The 19,454-nt window shown below is 32.5% G+C and overlaps 1 long non-coding RNA gene across 1 annotated transcript in view; it reads left to right on the forward strand.

Moving 5' to 3' along the window:
* Positions 1-15,017, forward strand: part of LOC142863863 (uncharacterized) — a 39,034-nt gene extending 24,017 nt beyond the window's left edge. The window contains exons 2-4 of the long non-coding RNA XR_012914504.1: positions 8,789-8,879; positions 12,873-12,904; positions 14,837-15,017. This is a non-coding gene — a long non-coding RNA (uncharacterized LOC142863863). The remainder of the gene's footprint in view (positions 1-8,788; positions 8,880-12,872; positions 12,905-14,836) is intronic.
* The last annotated feature ends 4,437 nt before the right edge of the window (positions 15,018-19,454 follow it).

The following is a 19,454-nucleotide window of genomic DNA, read 5'->3' on the forward strand; positions in this document are numbered from 1 at the left end:
CACATACAGATAGGGCAGAAGTGGCACTAGTGGAATGCCACTGGCCTCAGCATAACCCTGACTGGCAACCATGCTGGAGAGAAAAAAAGAAAAGAAAAACAGTACCCTGAGACAAGGAGAGTTCCTTCCTTTTGCTAGAACCTTGCAGCATCACCCTAGTATCTTCAGCTGACAAAGCTTCTATTTCACTATCTGGCAAAGGAGACATTTACAAAATGCAGCATTAAGATCACAAAGAAGAGCGAAGAAGGAAAGACTGGAGCTGAGAGGCAATAGATTGATAAGCGTTACAGTGCCCGGTAGTAGGAATGGCATGCTGAGCTGTTTCTCTTCTACTTGGATTTGGGTTATAAAAAAGCCCTCTATGTTTTAAAGACTCCACTTAAAGACTGCTCCACTGTGAGTGTTGCCAAGTGTTTAATGCACACCTCATCTAATGTTTCAGATTATTTCAGCCTCTAGTTGTTCTTGGACTTTCATCTCTCATTCCACCTGATCTACCCTGATTGTGGCTGACATTAAATATGCCTTTTCATTTACCCAGAAGCTGCCATATAGACCAAACTCAGCTACACAGAAGTGTGGTTCCCAGGGTAGCAGGGTGCCTGCCCTGGGAACAGATTCGATCAATGAAGGAGAGAGCACAGGGGAGGGAGTTGGAAAATAATTTACTTTTCCATGTCTTTCTCTAATAGATTGTTCAAAGATAATGACTGCCTTCTTAGGAAGGAATAAAGCTGGGCAGCAAATTAACTTATATTTTCTTTTTTTGACTCTTTGCCATATTTCATTTTAGTATCAGTCTCATTGCCTGGGTCTCCTAAGCATCAGTATGTTTATAATAAAACTTTCCTTTATATTTTTGTTTGTTTGTTTTTAAACATACTTAGTCTGGAACTATCAGTACTGGAGGTAATTCTATATAACACATACTCAGGATAGTATTTTGAATTTTAATTACGAACCTGTTTGAAAGCATTAGGAGCCTCATTGCTTTTGATAAGTGAGAAAGCAATTACCCTTGGTAAGAAGTGACATGGTCGTTTTAAAGCATCTGTTTGTGATTAATTAGTTGGGATAGGAACCCATACACTTTAAGGTATTGGGAAGTCAAGCAGCCATAATACTTAATATGGGAGGAACAGTGATAATTATAAAGATTGTGGACTGGATTTGCCTGTTTCAATGTTATTTTAGAACTTGCAATTAAAATAATAGATGTAAGGCAGTGGATTTACTGAAAAGTAAATTGTGATCCTCCAGTGGTGGATAAATTGAATTTGGAACCAAGTCCATCTTAAAGATGATTCCGTTTGTTCACAAGATTCACCCTACATTTAATTTACTGATACACACATATATGTGTGTGTATCAAAGTATCTATCATCTTAACAGCTAACAGGATCATTACAGATGTTTTTGGCCTTTGACCCTTGGATTTGGGATATAATAATAACGGCAAAATGAAGACCCAGGAACTGCCTACTACCCTGCCACATTATCTTTGTGATAAAAAATAAGAAAAGATACTGTACTCCCAGATGAATTCAAAAATTGGAGCCACCATAAAATACTTAAAAGATTTAGAGTGGTGGTGGTGGTGGTCTTCATTCAATTTATCTGTCTGACTTCTCAATAGAACAGCTGTATCATGGTAAAAATCATTGAACTATTATAATATTAACCTTTCTTGAAGCTATTTTGCTGGATATGATATATTTACTGGTGCATAGTAATATTGTCTTTAGCACTTAGTTTGCACCAATTCTTTTCTTTGCAATTTACATTAAAGTCAGTTCACTTTTATATAGTAAGTACAGTACATTATTTTACTGTATTGTCTACATTTTTACTGTATTGGCTATGCAAATTGTCATACTAGTAATTAAAATATTATCTCCAGGCAACTTGGTCATAATCACCTTCTGAAAATCATCATACTTTTTTTTTCTATTGATGGTACATTTGGGACCAACCTTGAGTAGGTACAGAAGCAATGTGCAAACAACTTGAAAAGTGGCTCAAATTCCATGCTTCTTAATTTTACTTACATTCTTCCTGAATACACACCAAAAGACTTCATGATGACTGTAATGGAAAATTTATATGTCAATTTGACTTGGCTAAGGAATGTCCAGATAGCTGATAAAACATTATTTCTGAGTGTGTCTGTGAGGGTTTTTCCAAAAGAGTTTAGTGGTTGAATCAGTGGATTCAGTAAAGAAAATCTGCTCTCATCAATGTGGGTGGGAATTATCCAATCCATTGAGGGCCTGAATAGAACAAAAAGGAGAAGAAGCAAGAACAAATTTACTCTGTTTGAGTTGGGATACCCATCTTCTCCTGTCCTTGGACATTGGCATTGGTGGTTCTCAGGGCCTCAGACTCAGACTGAAATAAACCACTAGCTTTTCTCATTCTCCAGCTTGCAGAAGACTTTTTGGCCTCCATAACTGTGTAAGCCAAATCCAATCCATGGAAAAGCCAATATTTCCATCCTACTGGTTCTGTTTTTCTGGAGAACCATGGCTAATACAATGACCTATGAGCAATGAAGGAAGATGAAAGGAATTGAATTCAAATTCAATTTAATGATGAGCTAATGCTTTGTGTTGGCATTAACTGGAAATGAGATGTTGCCATATTATTACCTCATCAGCGTAGTTACAAAGGACAAACAAAGGTAAAGAAATGCACTTCTAATATACAGTAAAACTGGTTACTTACTTTCTATGGAAGAAAAGAATCCTGGAACATATATGTACTGAATTGTGTGTGAAGTAAATATGGACAGTTGGTTAGTGGCCTGGCAAGGACGAACTAAGAAAATTGGTGTCTAGTAGGTCTGACACAGGGAAATATAGATGGATTTATGTTGGTAAGTCCAAAATATGTGAATATTGATGTTTCATCTAGAGGCCAAAGGATATCACACACACAGAGGAAGTTTTTAACCAGTAAATGTAGAAGACGATGCATGCTGTGGAAATTAGGTAGCTTTTCTCCTTTGACACATAAATTGTTTTATAGTGAGCCCATGAACAGAGTGGACATGGTGACAAGGATAAGGACTATGCATTGTTTTAACAAAATGGAATCCTTTTCCCCAAGTCATCTAGCTGTTGAGACTCCTGAATACCCAACTCACCATCAGGAAAGAGAGTTGCTGAGCCCTTGATATTGTACAGGAACTTCTGCCTGCCCCTAAGTCTGGCCAATTACATTACACTCTGTACCTTGAAGGGTGTAGCCATTCATCTTTACCAGAAATAGTGCACACTCCAGACAGAGGGATGCTTTTCCTGATTGTGTTGTCTCTACAGCATTATCATCTGGGGGCTAATAGAATACCTGATCCAGAAACACGGTATCAAAAGTAGTGCTGATTCAGACCAAGAGGCACATTTTATGCAAAAGAGTTGGAGGCCTGGGCTTAGGATCATGGATCTCATGACACTATCATATGCCCTATAACTGAGAAACAACCAGACTGATAGAAAGGTTGACAGCATATGCAAGTTTTAGGAGAAACACCTTGTGGAGTTGTAATGCTGCCTTCCAGGAAACTGGACATTCCCTGAACCATTTGACAATACATCGTGGCTTGTTCCAATAGCTTGCTTAAATGGATCATGTAGCCAATGGATTTAAACAGGATAACATATCTAGCCATCGTATCTACTGAGTCATCTGTGCAACTTTTGTTTCTTTTCTCTGCAGTTTTATGTTCTGCCAAGGAAAATATCCTAGTTTATGGGGGAAAAGAATGCTTCCAGGAGACACACTAATAGTGATGTTGAATCAGAAGCTGCAATTAACACATGTCTACCTGGTGCCCCCCTCTTAGTTGGCCAAGCATGAGGAAAATCTAGCATGTGTGCTATGATAAAGGGAGCTGCAGCAGTGGAGGCAATAGCTTTTATTTTTACTTTATTTTATTTTTAAAATTAATGGTTTTTTTCCCCATCTGTCTTTTATTCATATATATTCATGGGATTCAAGTTCAATTTTGGGACATTGATACTTTGCACCATGGTGAAGTCAGGGCCTTGGTGCATACACCCCTGAAGCAGTGCACACTGTGCCCTCCACGCACCCTCCCATCACCCACCCCTGCCTTTTCAAGCCTCCACTCTCCATTATTCCACACTCTGCTTCCATGTGTATATGTTACTTACCTCCCACTTATGAGTAAGAACATGAAGTATTTGTCCTTCTGTATCCGAGTTGTTTTACTTAAAATAATGGCCTCCAGTTCCATCCATGTTGCTGCAGACTTCGTGACTTGACATGACTTCATACTTTTTTACGGCTGAATAGTATTCTGTTGTGCATATATACTATATTTTCTTTATCTAATCCTGCATTGATGGGCCCTTAAGTTGATTCCATATCTTTTTATTATAAATAGTTCTGTGATAAACATATGAGTGCAAGTATCTTTTTTATATATTTATTTATTTTCCTTTGGATAGATACCCAGAAATGGGATTGCTGGATCATATGGTACTTCTTTTTTTAGTTCTTTGAGAAATCTACAAGCTGTTTGTAAATTAATGTTCTTCTTTAAAGACTGTAGGAGATTGCATTTGGTCTCCTCATAGACTCTGCCTGATTGAACTTATATTTTCACAGTTAGTAAAAAAATATTTCATAAAAGTGGTATCCCATTTTTATGTATAGGACTCAGATGTATTAATACTGGTGGGACCTAAGCACATCTGAATGCCACAGCGAATGGACTGTATGAGGCATGTCTTCTGTGCTGCATCGCACGTTCTCAGTCTTACCTGTTTCCTGGGCCCCTGGCCACTTGCTCAACCCCAGCAACTCCCATGAGGACCTACTCTATGTAGTTCATCAGAGTTTTCTTTAATGCTTCTTAAGGCCAGTACCTAGAGTCTTTGGTTTCTTCAATTAATTCTGGACTCACATATAACATCATTTTTTTCAAGGAAGGGGACCAAGATACCTCAGCAGTTGCCAAAGAGATCAGGCAGGCCTTTTCAGAAGTATGGAGAAACTAACTCTGCATAGTGAAAACTTTGACCAGTGGAGGACAGATAGCAACTAGGAGTCAGCAGAGAAATTCCTCTCTGTGCTCTCCTCTAATAGACCATCCCACGGCATAGAGTCTCACAGGAGACTTCCCATCTCACATGGCTCAGTGACCAGTCTGTGCTCTTCCCAAAGTAGCAGCCAGCTTAGTAACTTACCACCATGTATTTGTTTCTCTCTAACATTGTCCTGACACTCTCACTACCCAAGGATTACACCCAATTAAATATTTCCACATAAGATTTTTCTCAGGTTCTGTTTTCTAAGTAACTTGAGCTAAGACATAAGAAAATACACTTGAACACAAATCTTCTCAATATATAAAAGCATTTGAATGTTTATCATAATAATTTCTATATCAGTTCAAATAACAGTGGTTTTATAAAATACATAATATATTAATTACTTTTTCAATTTTAAAATAGATGTGCTTATTTTTAGTAATCTTGAAACAAAGATTGGTAAATTGATCAGTGAGGTTGGCATTAGCAGATTAATTATCATAAAAATGATGGATAAGCCCAGTTCATATGACAAAGTCATTTACATTTGTAATTGAACATTTTCTTTACAGTCAATATAATAAATATCATTACTTATAATTAACATTTATATTCTCATTCAAAATTAGAAGTTAAGAATCTTTAGAACTATCACATTTATTTTTCACTTTAATTAATGAAGAGAACTCAATTTTATGATAAACATATAGAATAAGTATAGGTTTAATTTAAATTGAATGGCAAATATACAGTAAATATTCAGCTATACATTACCTATCTAAAAATAAGCATTTTTATTTTCAAGGCTTCATTTTGAGTCCTGTCTATGCTGAATCAAACGTATTAAGACTTATTCTTGGGAAAGATGTATTTCTTAAAAATACTTATAATGAGCTGCCCTGTTTAATTAAATTGTTCTCACCCTGGTCCTATTTATTTAGAAACTCTGTTTTATTTGTTTATACCACACACACACACACACACCAAAAAACAACGACAATGAAAAATGCCACATATGTGTGCATGCGAATGGATTCCAGATGGCCTTTAGGGTTTGTGCTCTGCACATCAGCAGCCATTCTGGTAATGGTACACAGCACTTAAAAGCCATTGTCAATCATTGAGAAAAGTATCCTTTTAAATAAAAACATTTTCCACATTATAACACCACAGTCTTGTTTTAGATAAAAGTAATAAGGGTGTGATTATGCTCTGTTCTTGACCTTCACACATGCCTTGAACTTTTAGAAAGAAAAGTGTTCTAAAATATATTCATCATTATCACCATTATTATTATTCAAAAATTATATGACTGACAGGGCCATTCCCCAAGTTATTTTTTTCTTTCAATCACAAGTTCTCATTCATGACCAGAGGCAACAACGTTATGCAAAGTGAGATAGTTGAAAGGGGGAGGACACATCTTTCTGAATATAATAACTGTCCCATGGTGACATCTCAAACCTCTTTGTTACAGGAGGTGCTTCTAAGGGGATTATGAGCTATTCCATTTATTTAAGGAAGGGAATAGCTGTAGAAATGCTTTCCTGAATTTGTTATGAGACATTTTGGACAAGTGTGACATGCGTATATTATTTACATTCAGAAAAGTGGTTTGGTGTCTCACTGCAGCAAAATAATTGGTTAAAAAATAAACTTTAAACAATACTGTTGAATTATTTTAATAGTGTCACTTGAATTTTATTTTATTTTTTTAAATTAAAAATATTTTTAATTATTATGGGTACTTAATAGTTGTATATATTTATAGGGTACATATTGATATTTTGATACAGGCATACAATGTGTATTAATAAAATCAGGGTAATTAGGGTATCCATCACCTCATTTATCATTTCTTTGTGTTAGGAACATTCCAATTCCACTCTTTTTTAGTTATTTTAAGGTATACTCTAACTTATTGTTGATTATTAAATACAAATGATCAATAGAGATATAAAAATTTAAACTCATTTTATTGAAATAAATACTACTTACAGTATCAGATATATTTGTTTAACATGACTTTGTCAAACTTTAAGAAAGATGGTGTGTCCATTACAAGTCTGTGTTCAAATTTCTAGTGTTTCTAGAGAAAAATACATAAAAAATAAATCCCAAGGTAACACAATTTTGTTTCTGGAATCATTCCATGAGAAAATAATTTTGTACATGTGTGACTTTGTTGTGCATCAAATATTGTTCATTTTATCTAATTGTCTAGCTATTAATATATTTTTGTAGCCATTAACCTTCCCCATGTTATCCTCCTTCCCCACTACTCTTCCCAGCCTATGGTAACCATCATTCTACTCTCTGTCTCCTTGAAATCCATTGTGTTTAATATTTAGCTCCTACATAAAATCTAAAATAATAGAATCTTAGGATTTGAGTGTTATTTCTCACAGTTTATTTTCTCCCTACCTGTTAAGGCTTTTAGCATTTGCTTTCACTGTTCTGTTGACAGTGAGCTTACTTTTTTCACAATAAAAAACAATCCTTTTAGAATCTGTGCAGATAGGGATTTGCTTCTGTAAAAAAACATAAAAATACTTAGGAATCATTAATATAAACATGATGAAATCTCATTAATTCAGCCCAACTAGGGAAGCATTATAACAACCTGAAATACATAATATTTTTAAAGTGAAAATTTCAGTCATTCCCAGGGCATCCAGAAATTAAAGTTAATGTACAAGTACTGCCAAGTAGAAATTCTGCCAAACCCTATATAATGCACAAATAAGGCTCATTTTTAATTTTAAGTGGTATGCAAATGGTTGCTTCTAATTTAATTGAAAAGAGATTGTTTCCCTAAGTAAAACATTTTCTCCTTCATATCTTGCTTACATTATTTATTTACTTCCCAAATCTGTTTTTTAAATAAATAGTGCAAAGATAAACTCTTGTCCACTGCTTTCTGAATCAGCATACAAGTTTAAAGTTATCCACAATAAACAACTTAAAATGATCAACCGTTTTTGTGTATTTTGAGTCCATTTCTAGGTACTATTATTGATTAAATTTGTGTTCTTAGTTTAATCATAATTTGCATACATTTGAAAGGAATATTTTATGAACTAAGAAAAATAATTTTATAAAAATTATGTTGTATCGGACCACAAAATTCAGGGAAGAAATAATTGTTTGAAAGAGTTTTTCCTTTTAGTGAAAATGTACATACCCTTAGAAAAAATGAGAAACTTTGCTGTATTATAAAGTTCCTATGAGATTAAATGATATTGTCATTTGTTTATTCTTCATACTGTATAATATTCATTTATTTATATGTATTATTATAGCAGCTATTATTTTATCTTCCATTAGAAAATATATAAAAAACATTTATATCAATGAGTTCTCCTCTTTTAATTAAAGCCTAATCATGCATGGTGTTTTTATTAGCTCCTTTTTCCTTTTTTTTTTTAAGACAATGTGCGTTGTTTTAGGATATAAAGAAGAAATATGCTCCACTCCTTTATTTTTAGGATTTTCATTAATTGAATGATTTTATGGCAACAAATTAAAGGATTGCTAGTGACAAAATACTTGTAAATAAATCATGTCACCTACTCAAAATCTTGAGAATTGGCTTACTCCCACAAATTGTATTGTAAAGATCTTCCATGAACATATCTTTAAATTTACAAAATTATTTTCTTATGAAATGATTCCAGAAACAAAATTGTATTACCTTGGGATTTATTTTTTATGTATTTTTTCTCTAGAAACACTAGAAATTTGAACACAGACATGTAATGGACACACCATCTTTCTTAAAGTTTGACAAAGTCATGTTAAACAAATATATCTGATACTGTAAGTAGTATTTATTTCAATAAAATGAGTTTAAATTTTTATATCTCTATTGATCATTTGTATTGAATTTTTGTGACTCTTCTATCATTTCTGTTTTCCATGTTTATTATCCACTATACTTGTAATAAATTACTGTTAATATGTTAACATAGAATATATGTTATGTCATTCACATTTTTCATACCTTTTATTTTAACACATAATTTGTGAAGCTACATAGGTTTGTCATTCAAGTTTTCTGCTTTTGATATTATATTTCAAAGTCCTACTTATCCCAAAAGTAATAGGAATTAACATCCATTTTCTTTTAGTATGTTTATGAATTATTTTATATGTAAATATTTATTTTATCTGAAATTACTTAGGGTATAGTATAAGAAAATAATTGAATTTTATTTTTGTCTCCAAATGGTTGTTAACTAGTTGCTTACACGTTAGTTGTAAAATGGTACATTAGCTATGTACTAAACACCATGAAAACTAAATTAAATTTGCTTTAGAACAGTTTTGACGGTGTCTTGTCTGTGTATGTCTGCCTCTGATAAATATTATTATAATTATAGTTACTTTATACATGTTTTAATATGTAGGCATAAGTTCATCATATAATTTTTTATGTTGATAATTTTCCTGGCCTATTCTGATATACTGATTTTTAAATGATATATAAGTATATTTTAAGTACTAATTAACATTATTCTGAGATGATTATTGTGAATAAGTTGATTTTATAACTTGAAGAGAATTGTCATTTTTCTATCCAAAAGAAGTCTTAATTCATCATACCCAAGAACAAGAACAAAAGTAGAATAAAAATATATCTGTAGGATTATGAAGTTAATATAAATTTTTGTTTTGTTTTGGTCTCAGGAATTTTCAGAATCATGCTTGGCCTTTTAAAAATGAATGACAAGATTTCCACCTGCTTATTCTTCCTACAAATTAAACTTATCATTTTGATCTCATCAATCTGATTCTGATTTTACATTTTAGACATGCACTAAATACTTATATATACTTTTTATTTCAATGTATTTATAATTACGAAATGTGTAGATATAAGATATAAAATAAAATGAGATTTGACAAATAGATACAATCATGCAATCACCATCCTTATATAATGAATATTTCCATATCCCCAAAAAGTTCCCTGAGCTAAAGCTTTCTACAGTCAACACTCCCCCACTCCCCAATCTCGTTCTTGCATTTCATAAATGAAAGAATCTATTATGTATATATCATGTACATAAAAAAAAACATTTAAAAGCAAAATTTTTCAGAAGTAAAGATTATTGTAATTACTTTTTGTTGGTAGCAATATTTGAGCCCATCTAAGAAACTTTTCTTATTCCAAGTTTAAGAAAATGTTATTATCTTCTTCTAAAATTTCATACTTGCATCTTTTACACTTATTTCAGATCCACTTGAAATTAAACTTCATATTGAGGATGGAGCTCAAGTTTATTTTGTTTATTTCATGTGGCTATCCAGGAAAACCAGTATTATTTGTTAAAATGATCATTCTTTTTGCTTTGAATTACCTCGACAATTTTATTGGAAATCAATTGACCTTAAATGTCCATGTTTATTTCTCTGCTCTCTGTTCTATTCCACTGATTTTTATCTCTCTTTATGCTAATGTTACAATGTCATTTTTTAATTGTGCTATTATTATAAATCTTAAAATTAGTGTTATAAGATCTCCAACTTGTTATGTTATCTCAAATTTCTTCAAGTGATATTTTGTCTTTAATTTCTCACAGCAATGTTTAATAGTTCCCATGTAAAGACCTTTCACAAATTCTGTTAAATTTGTACCTAAATATTTTATATGTTCATGTTCTATAGTTGAAATATTTACTTTTAAATTAATTTTATAATTCTTGATTGCTACTTTACTTAAATAGAATTGATTATTTTATATTAATCTCATGAACTCACTAAATTCCGTTATTCAAACCTGTTTTTCTTATAAATTCATTAGAATTTTTAATAGAAAATGATATTGTCTGGGAACAAAGATGGCTTTACTTCTTTCTTTCCACTCTTTAGATCTTTCATTACTTCTTCTTGTCATATTCTCTGTGAATTAGTTATATTATGTTCACCATTTTGCAGTGATGGTATTTTTGACCTTTAATAATATTAAGATAAGGAAAAACAATCTAGTTCATTATAGTTACACACAAATTTACCTTTTATGGTTTTGCTTATTCTGTCTTACACATCTGAGCTTCCAATCTGGTATAATTTTCTTTCTGCACTAAGATTTTTCTATACTACTTCTTGAAGGACAAGTATGCTGGCAAAATATTCTCTAAGTTTTCATTTATCTGAAAATGGTTTCATTTCAATTTCATTTTTGAAGAACATTTTGACTAAATATAGGATCCTGAGTTCACAGTTTTTTTGAAAATTTAATAGCTTTTTTTCATAAAATAGTCCTTAGTAAATTGCCATCTGATAATACTAGTTTTAAAATTATATAATTTTCTTTCTTTATATGGGGATTCATATTATCTTCCCTTTTCCTGGGTTTAATTTGAAAACACATGATTTTCTGGCAAATATTTCAACTATGTTTGTTACTTTTTGGCACAGAAGTTAGATATGAATTACTCTTACAATTTTTTTTTTTAAATCTCTATTATTTCTAGTTCTGCCTAACATTTAACAGTGTATAATTATTTATGTTTGTTCTTTTTTTACTTACCCTTTCCACAGTTTTGTTGTGTTAATAGTTGTTATATTTATATATTGATTTCAAACCTTTTAGATCACCAATGTGGCAATCTACATTTTATGATTAATATTTATTTTCTGTTTCTTTCATTGTTTTGCTTATCTTTGATTTACTTATCTTTGATTTACATTGTTTGCTTATCTTTGATTTACAGTTTAGGTAATTTAACCAGTGAAATTAATAATTTCTTTTCAATTTTAGTTATTTTTTTGAATTCTGTTTCAACAGAAAAAAAGATTTAGATATTTATTTATTTACTTACTTATTCCGAGACAGAGTCTGGCTCTGTCACCAAGACTAGAGTGCTGTTGTATAATCATATCTCACTGCAACCTCAAACTCCTGTGCTCAAGCAATTTTGCTTTCACTTCCTGAGTACCTGAGACTGCAGGCACGTGCTACCACACCTGGCTAATTTTTCTATTTTTTGTAGCCTCATGCTCTTGCTCTGGCTGGTCTCGAACTCCTGACCTCAAATGATCCTTCTGCCTCAGCCTCCCAGAGTACTAGGATTACAGGCGTGAGCCACCGTGCCGTGCCAGGCCTAGATTTATTCATTTTTAAAACAATTTAGATTTAAATACTTTTATTTTTTTAACTTAACTTGTTTTTATACTCTCTGTTTTAATAAGAAATGATGATGAGAAATTGGTTAATGGGTACAGTGGGATTTGGGTAATGGACACCCTAAAAACCCTGACTTGATTTATACCTGATCTGTATGCCTTCAACAAAATTGTACATGTACCCCATAAATTTACACAAATAAAAGGAAAAAAATAATAGAATGATTTAAAGCTATATGTTTTATCTCAGTTCATCTTTTTCTATTATTTTGTGCATTTTGAAATTTGTGTCTCTAATTTTCACTACTTTTAGGTAATCTGCAATTTCTATTTTGATTTTCCCTTTGTTGCAAAATGAATTTTGAGAGTTTATTTTTCTTCTTAAATTTTAGGGTACTGGGTAATCTTTCTTACTGTGAATCTGCTACTAAACTTTTCTTAAATACCATTTTATTTGGAAAATTCAGCTTATACAAGAGCTATATTTTATTTATCAAGATTTAATTTTAATGATAATATGCAAAGAAAATTTAAAATGTTTTATGAGCATTTCAAAAAAGAGCCTACCTTCTCTTGCAGAGAAATGCAGATAATGAAAAGTACATCAAAAAAGAGAAATGGAAATATCTATGTGATATACACCAATATTATTAAAACTATTATAAATTTCTTTCTCTTTAGTTTATCAGAACAAAGATTGAAAGAAGAATAAAGTGAGTACATTTTTATATGTTTTTATTTTTTGCAGCTCAGATATTATCATAGGTTTATCCATATTGAATTTTTAAAAAATTTTATCTGCATAAAACATAACTTATTATTGTACTGGAGTCGTTTTTTCCTTTGCATTATACATTGCATGTGTATATATATATATATATATATATATATATATATATATATACACATATATACATATATAACCTCTGCTGTCTTTGTATTTTCATTTGTTTGAATTTGAATTCTATTTTAATAATTTTCTATGAATTTTTTTAAATTTTATCATGAATAATATACATTTAGATTTGATTTTAGCTATAGTTATAGTTAGAGCAGATATGTTTTGTCTCTTCACTTTCTTTTTGTACTGTATCTTTTTTCCTTTGCTTTATCTTTTGCTTTTTCCCCATGTTTTCAGTTTTTGGTATTTTGTTTTCTCCATTAGTAGAGTATCAATAATGTCTGGCATTTTACTTTGAGTGGTAGTTATTTCACTTTTTTCAGGTGTATCATTAAGCCTATACATTATAAATTTGTCAGTTTTAACAACTGTAAGATCCCAGGTTATTTGAGATGTGCAATTAAGTAGTTTTATTTAAATCTCTCAAATTTTCCCTCAACCCCTGATGAATCATTGAAAATATAGTCAGGAACTCCAGATTCAGATTATCCTTATTATGTTAAATAATTTATTCATATATTATCTTTTTATAGTTATTTTTGTCGCGCCCGCCTCGCCAGCAAGGAAGACGCGGCAACTGGAGTTCTTCTGACAGTGCTTTAATGGGGTTCCCTTTAGACTTACATGTTGCGGAAGACCCAGCCCGGCAGCACGCAGGCCGCTATATACCCTAGAAGCACAACCCCTAAGCTGGGATAGGCCGCTCAGCTGTCAGAGCCGCCAAAGCATTGGTCCATAGTAGGATCCTTCATTTGCATGCTCGCGCCACAGGGTAACCGACAATTGCGCGTGCGCTGAACTTGTTTACTGCTCTAGGCAAAGCCGGAAACAGGCGCCATCTTGTAATGGCGTTGACACCGCGCCCCACATATTTTTTTACATATGCCTATTGCTCCATAACAATTCTATATTTATTTAAACCAGAGTTTTTCAGCATTGGCATTATTGTCATTTAGGGGCAAATAATTCTTTGTTGTGGGGAGCTGTCCTGGGTACCGTAGGGTGATTAGCAACCTCTGCTAATTATGACCATCAAAAATGTCTCCAGACATTGCCAATGACTCCTGCTCCAGTTAGGAACTGGAGGGAAACTACTCCAGTTAAGAACCATAAAAATTTATGCTAAATTTTTATTTTAGCTAATTTTTGTTCTTTTGGCAATCTGTTGTTTATTTCTGATTTCTAAAATCCATATTTTGAATAATTTCAATATTTTTTCAACAAGTAGCTTATTTGATATGTGACCTGCTCTTTGTTTACCTAGCAATATCTTTATTCATTCATGAAAGTTAATTTGTCTGTGTGTACAATTTAAAGGTTTTTGGTTTTTTTTCTTTTTGAAAGTCTGTAAATGACATGACTCTTTCTTCATGCATTTTAGTATTGCAGAGGTAATAAGCAGGTAAGCCTGGTTGGTGCACATTTGCAAGGAAAATTTATTTATCTATTTTGGTCCTGACCAGTCCAGAATTGTCACCCAACTAGGCATAACTCTGGGTCTATTTCATTAATGTAACTTGGCATTGAAATTTTTTTCAAAAAGATTATTAGTAAGAAGGGTTGTATTGTGGACTGAATATTCAGTCCCCAAAATTCATATGTTGAAATCTCAACCCAAAAATAACGGTATTAGGAGGTAGGGCCTTTGGGAGGTAATTAGTTCATGAGGATGGAGCCCTTAGCAATGGGGTCAGTGCCCTTATAAGGAGAGACACCAGAGCTTACTTGCTTTCCCTGCTCTCAGCCATGTGAAGCTTCAAGGAGAAGATGATCATCTGTAAACCAGGAAGGAGGCCCTCACAAGACACTGGACCTAGTGACACCTTGACCTTTGACTTTACAGCCTCCAACACTGTGAGAAATAAAGGTTTTTTGTTTAAGTCACCCAGTTTGTGGTAATTTGTTATAGTTCCCTGTACTAAGACAAGAAGTAGGTAAAATAACTGATATTTGTTGACTTCAGATATACTAAATTTAGTAAAATATCATCTATTCAATCCTCACCACAATCTCAATTTTCAGAAGACACTACTTAGATTAAAAAGTAAGAATTAACATAACAAGTGTTGTCAAAGATATGGACTGTTAGTTTTATCCATTGTTAATAGAAATGCAAAATGATAGAGTCTATGTAGAAAACAGGTTGACAGTTTCCTTAAAAGTTAAAACATGCAGTTATGGAGAACCTTAGTTAGTCAGTACTTAAGTATTTGCAACGGGAAAAGAAAACACAAAGTACAAGTGTTCACTGAAGCTTTATTTATAATAGCTGCAAAGTGGAAGTAACCCAAAGGGTCTATCAACAGTTGACAAAGTTAACAGATTGTGGCATATCTATAAAATGGAATATTTCTCAGCAATAAAAAGGAGTAAATTATTTATGTGTGTGACTAGAGGAATTAATCTCAAAATATTTAAGCTGAATGAAAGAAATCAGAAAAAATACACACTGCATTATTTCATTATATAAAATTCTTAAAAATGCAAATTGATTTGTAGTGAGAGAAAGATCAGTTGTTGCCTGGAAACCCAGATGAGAAAGAATGAGAAGCAAAGGGACACATGGAAATACATGTCTGATGGATTTTTATTGTCCAGATTATGGAGTTTAGTTCATGAGTGCATACATATGTCAAAACCCACAAAGTTATGTACTTTAAATAAGCATGATTTCTTATTTGCCAAATATACCTCAATAAAGCTGAAAAAAATAACATGCGACATCTAGACAATAAATAGCCTAGAGAAGACTTTTAAAAATTAAATTATTTACAGGAAATAACATGTACTCACTTTATGAAAACTTTGATGAATTGTATAACTGTTTACAGTTGCATAGTCAATAAGGCCTTTTTCTCATCATAAATGTTACTGCTTTCCTGTTTCACTGAATTATTCCCCTGCCCTGGATCCAGGCATTCTCTTATCTCCCTTATTCTCTATAGTTTTGCTTTTGTAGAATTTCATATATTTGGAATCATAAAATACATATTTTGTGTTTGACCTGCCATTTGGTATATTGTTCTAAAATTTTCTCATGTTATTACTTGTATTAATATTATGTTTTTTATTGCTGAGTGTTATTGCATAATATGGATATACTCTAATTTGTTTTTCCATTTGCCACTTACATGTGCTGCTTCAGATTCTGGCTATCTGAATACACATCATTTTTCTTGAGTAAATACCTAGAAGTGGAATTGCTGAGTCATATAGCAAGCATACACTAACCTTTAACATGTTAACTGCCATGTGAGTTGTATTTAACTCATGCAGGTTTTGAGCCCGGGGCCATGTGAAGCACATATAACTCACATGTCTCTTTATCTTGGGAGCTGTGTGAACTATTTTTCAAGTTGCATATAAGTTATGCACAGAAAACAATAAAAAATAACAAGTTTTTCATTAAACTAGAAAGGATCATTTTGTTTTTGAAGTTTTTATTTTATTTTCATAACAAAACACCATGGCCCCAAGGAAAAAAAATTTTTCTAGTGTGGCAGTCAATGTGTTAAAAGATATTGCCATACTGTTTTACAAAGTGTCTGCACTTTGCATTCACATCAGTAATGTATGAAATTCCTAGCTGTTTCACGTGCTGACCCACAGGTCTATGTCAGTTTTTAACACTGTTCCAGTGGGTGTGTACCACTAACTCACTCTTGCTTTACTTTGCATTTCTCCCATGAGCATTGATGTCGAGCATATTTTCTGTGCTTATTGGTTATTTATATAACTTTTTCTTTGGAAATATATGTTCAAATAATTTGACCATATTTTATTGAGTTATCTTCTTTTTGTCAAATTGTAAGATTTCTGTATATATTCTAGATATAAGATCTTTGTCAAATACATGTTCTCAAAAATTTTCTCCAAGTGTATGTGCCTTCTTGGTATTTTAATGACATTTTCCAACGTATAAAATATTTTAATTTGTTAAATTATTTTTATTATAAATTTTTTTATTAAATTAATTATTTTTATTATAACTACTTGTGTTTATATGTTATTATTATTATTATTTTTTGAGACAGGGTTTCACTCAGTAGCCCAGTCTGGTATGTGTTGATCTCACTGCAGCATCGAGCTCCTGGGCTCAAGTAATCCTCCTGCCTCAGCCTCATGCGTATCTGGTACTACAGGGGCATGCTACCATGCATGCCTAATTTTTCAATTTTTGGTAGAGACAGAGTCTCACTATGTTGTGCAGCCTAGTTTCAAACTCCTGGCCTCAGGGAATCCTCCCACCTTGGCCTCCCAAAGTGCTGGGATTATAGGCATAAACCACTGCACTGTCTATATGGTATCTTTGAAAATTCTTTGCTTAACTTAATGGGACAAAGCTTTTCTCATGTATTCTTCAAAATAGGATCTCTTCGATTGCTTATAACTCTAGATTGATCATCAAACCTAGGATGTATTTGCAGTGTGAGCACCTCATACTATGTCTCTATAATTATTTATTTTAAAAAAGTTATGATGAGGCCAGATGTGTGGCTCACACTTATTATCCTAGCTCTTTAGAGGACAAGACTGGAGGATCACTTGAGTGCAGGTGTTTGAGAACAGCTTGGGCAACATAGCGAATATCTCAACCAAAAAAAACCAAAATTCCAGTAACAAACAAACAAAAAAGTTATTATGGTGCATCTACCTCATTTGCCTAGCCAATAGCATGATATTTATTCACTGAAGACAGAAGAATGTTTTTCAAGATTATAGCCAATCCCAACTTTAGAATTCAGGACTCAAGCTGTCTTGACCCTGATGTGGACAAAGTATGAGAGCAGGATATGAGAAAGGGACAGTTCCAAATAAAGGCAGGACAGTACTAGAAAAATACTCAATGCACAAAATGTCAGATCCATTCTTGAGTAGTGACCTCCTGTCTGGATCTCTAAATCAAATATCAGTCCTCATTGATGACTAAATAAAGAATGGAAGAAAAGAGGGAGGCTTCCCTCTGATTAGTTCCCTAAGACAGAAATGTGTCTATTTTTTCTAATACTATTCTATAGGATTGTAGGGGTAACAGAAAAGGGGTTACTTATAGATTTGTCACATATTGTTTATATTTAGTGTGCTTAATTATTTTTGTTTCTTTTAATAATGTGCTAATGTTGAGAGTCTGTTGGCTTTAGCTAGCTTGTTGATGTGCCACTTACTTTGCAGAGCCAACCAGTTAAACTAAAATACTAATGTAACAGCATCCACTCTTTAATTCATTTACTATCTAAAGCACTTGAGGTCTGGCCAATTGAACCATGTACAAGGCATGAGAGCTCTGCAGCTTTTTACTGATATCAGCATTAGCAACTCACATGGATACATGTTTTACAAATACCTACTACTCTTGAATAATTTTATTTTTGATTCTTCTGAGGATAAGATTATTAGCTTACATTTTACCAAGCTGAGATATTTTGTGGTTGTCACTTTTTTTTTCAGTTAGTTAAGTGGAAGAATCTTTGGGGAGGGGAATTTTAGGTTTGTTTTTAGAGAATCTGTATTTTAAGATGATGCTGATCTGTCCAATGTGCTACTGGTAGTTGAATTATCAACTTTGAGAGAAAATTCTGAGAGTGTCAGTGTATAACCATAGTAGCTGAAATCATGACAGGGTGAATGAAATTGCCAAATAACAGACAATGTAAAGAAGAAGAGAATATTTGGGGAAATTTATATATTTTGGGAAATGACAATAAGAAGTATTGGCAGCAAAGGAAATATAAAATGATGGTTTATAGAAGTGGAAGAAAAATTATATATAAGCATTGTATTGAAATACAAATGAGAAACAGAAAGAGAATAATAGAAGGAGAAAGAGAGGTGTTGCCAAGTGGATATAGGCAAAAATTGTTGGATATGAAACTTGGTTTATTACTGATGATCAATGAAGGAGAAATTTCAATGACATGGTGGTTGTTGAATCTACATTATTAAGTATTATGAAATATGCTGAAAAAGTTAAAAAGATTATTTAAATATTATGTAATATTATTGTATACAGGTTTCCTCTGTAAAAATTTAAATAATTATTAATTTTATGTTTCAGGATATATCAGATAATTTTAGAATATTATAATGTAAATAATTTTAATGCTCATGGGTGAAAATATTTGGCAGCTGTGTAAACTATAAACAGTAGAGAAGAGACATGTTTGTGTGCTTGTCTTTGCTTTTACAGAGAAGATCTTTTTCAAGTTTTCATCTGCTTTTCACTCTCAACATACCTCAGCTCCTGACCACATTAAGGCTGGTAGCTTGTCTTGATTCTAGTCATGCTAGCCTCAAATCCTTTCCACAAACAAGTTTTAAGCTCTGCTCTTTCTGCTGACATTTTTATACATTGCCATCCTCCA

The sequence above is a fragment of the Microcebus murinus genome, chromosome 23, assembly GCF_040939455.1.
Source record: "Microcebus murinus isolate Inina chromosome 23, M.murinus_Inina_mat1.0, whole genome shotgun sequence".
In the NCBI taxonomy this organism is placed as follows: domain Eukaryota; kingdom Metazoa; phylum Chordata; class Mammalia; order Primates; family Cheirogaleidae; genus Microcebus; species Microcebus murinus.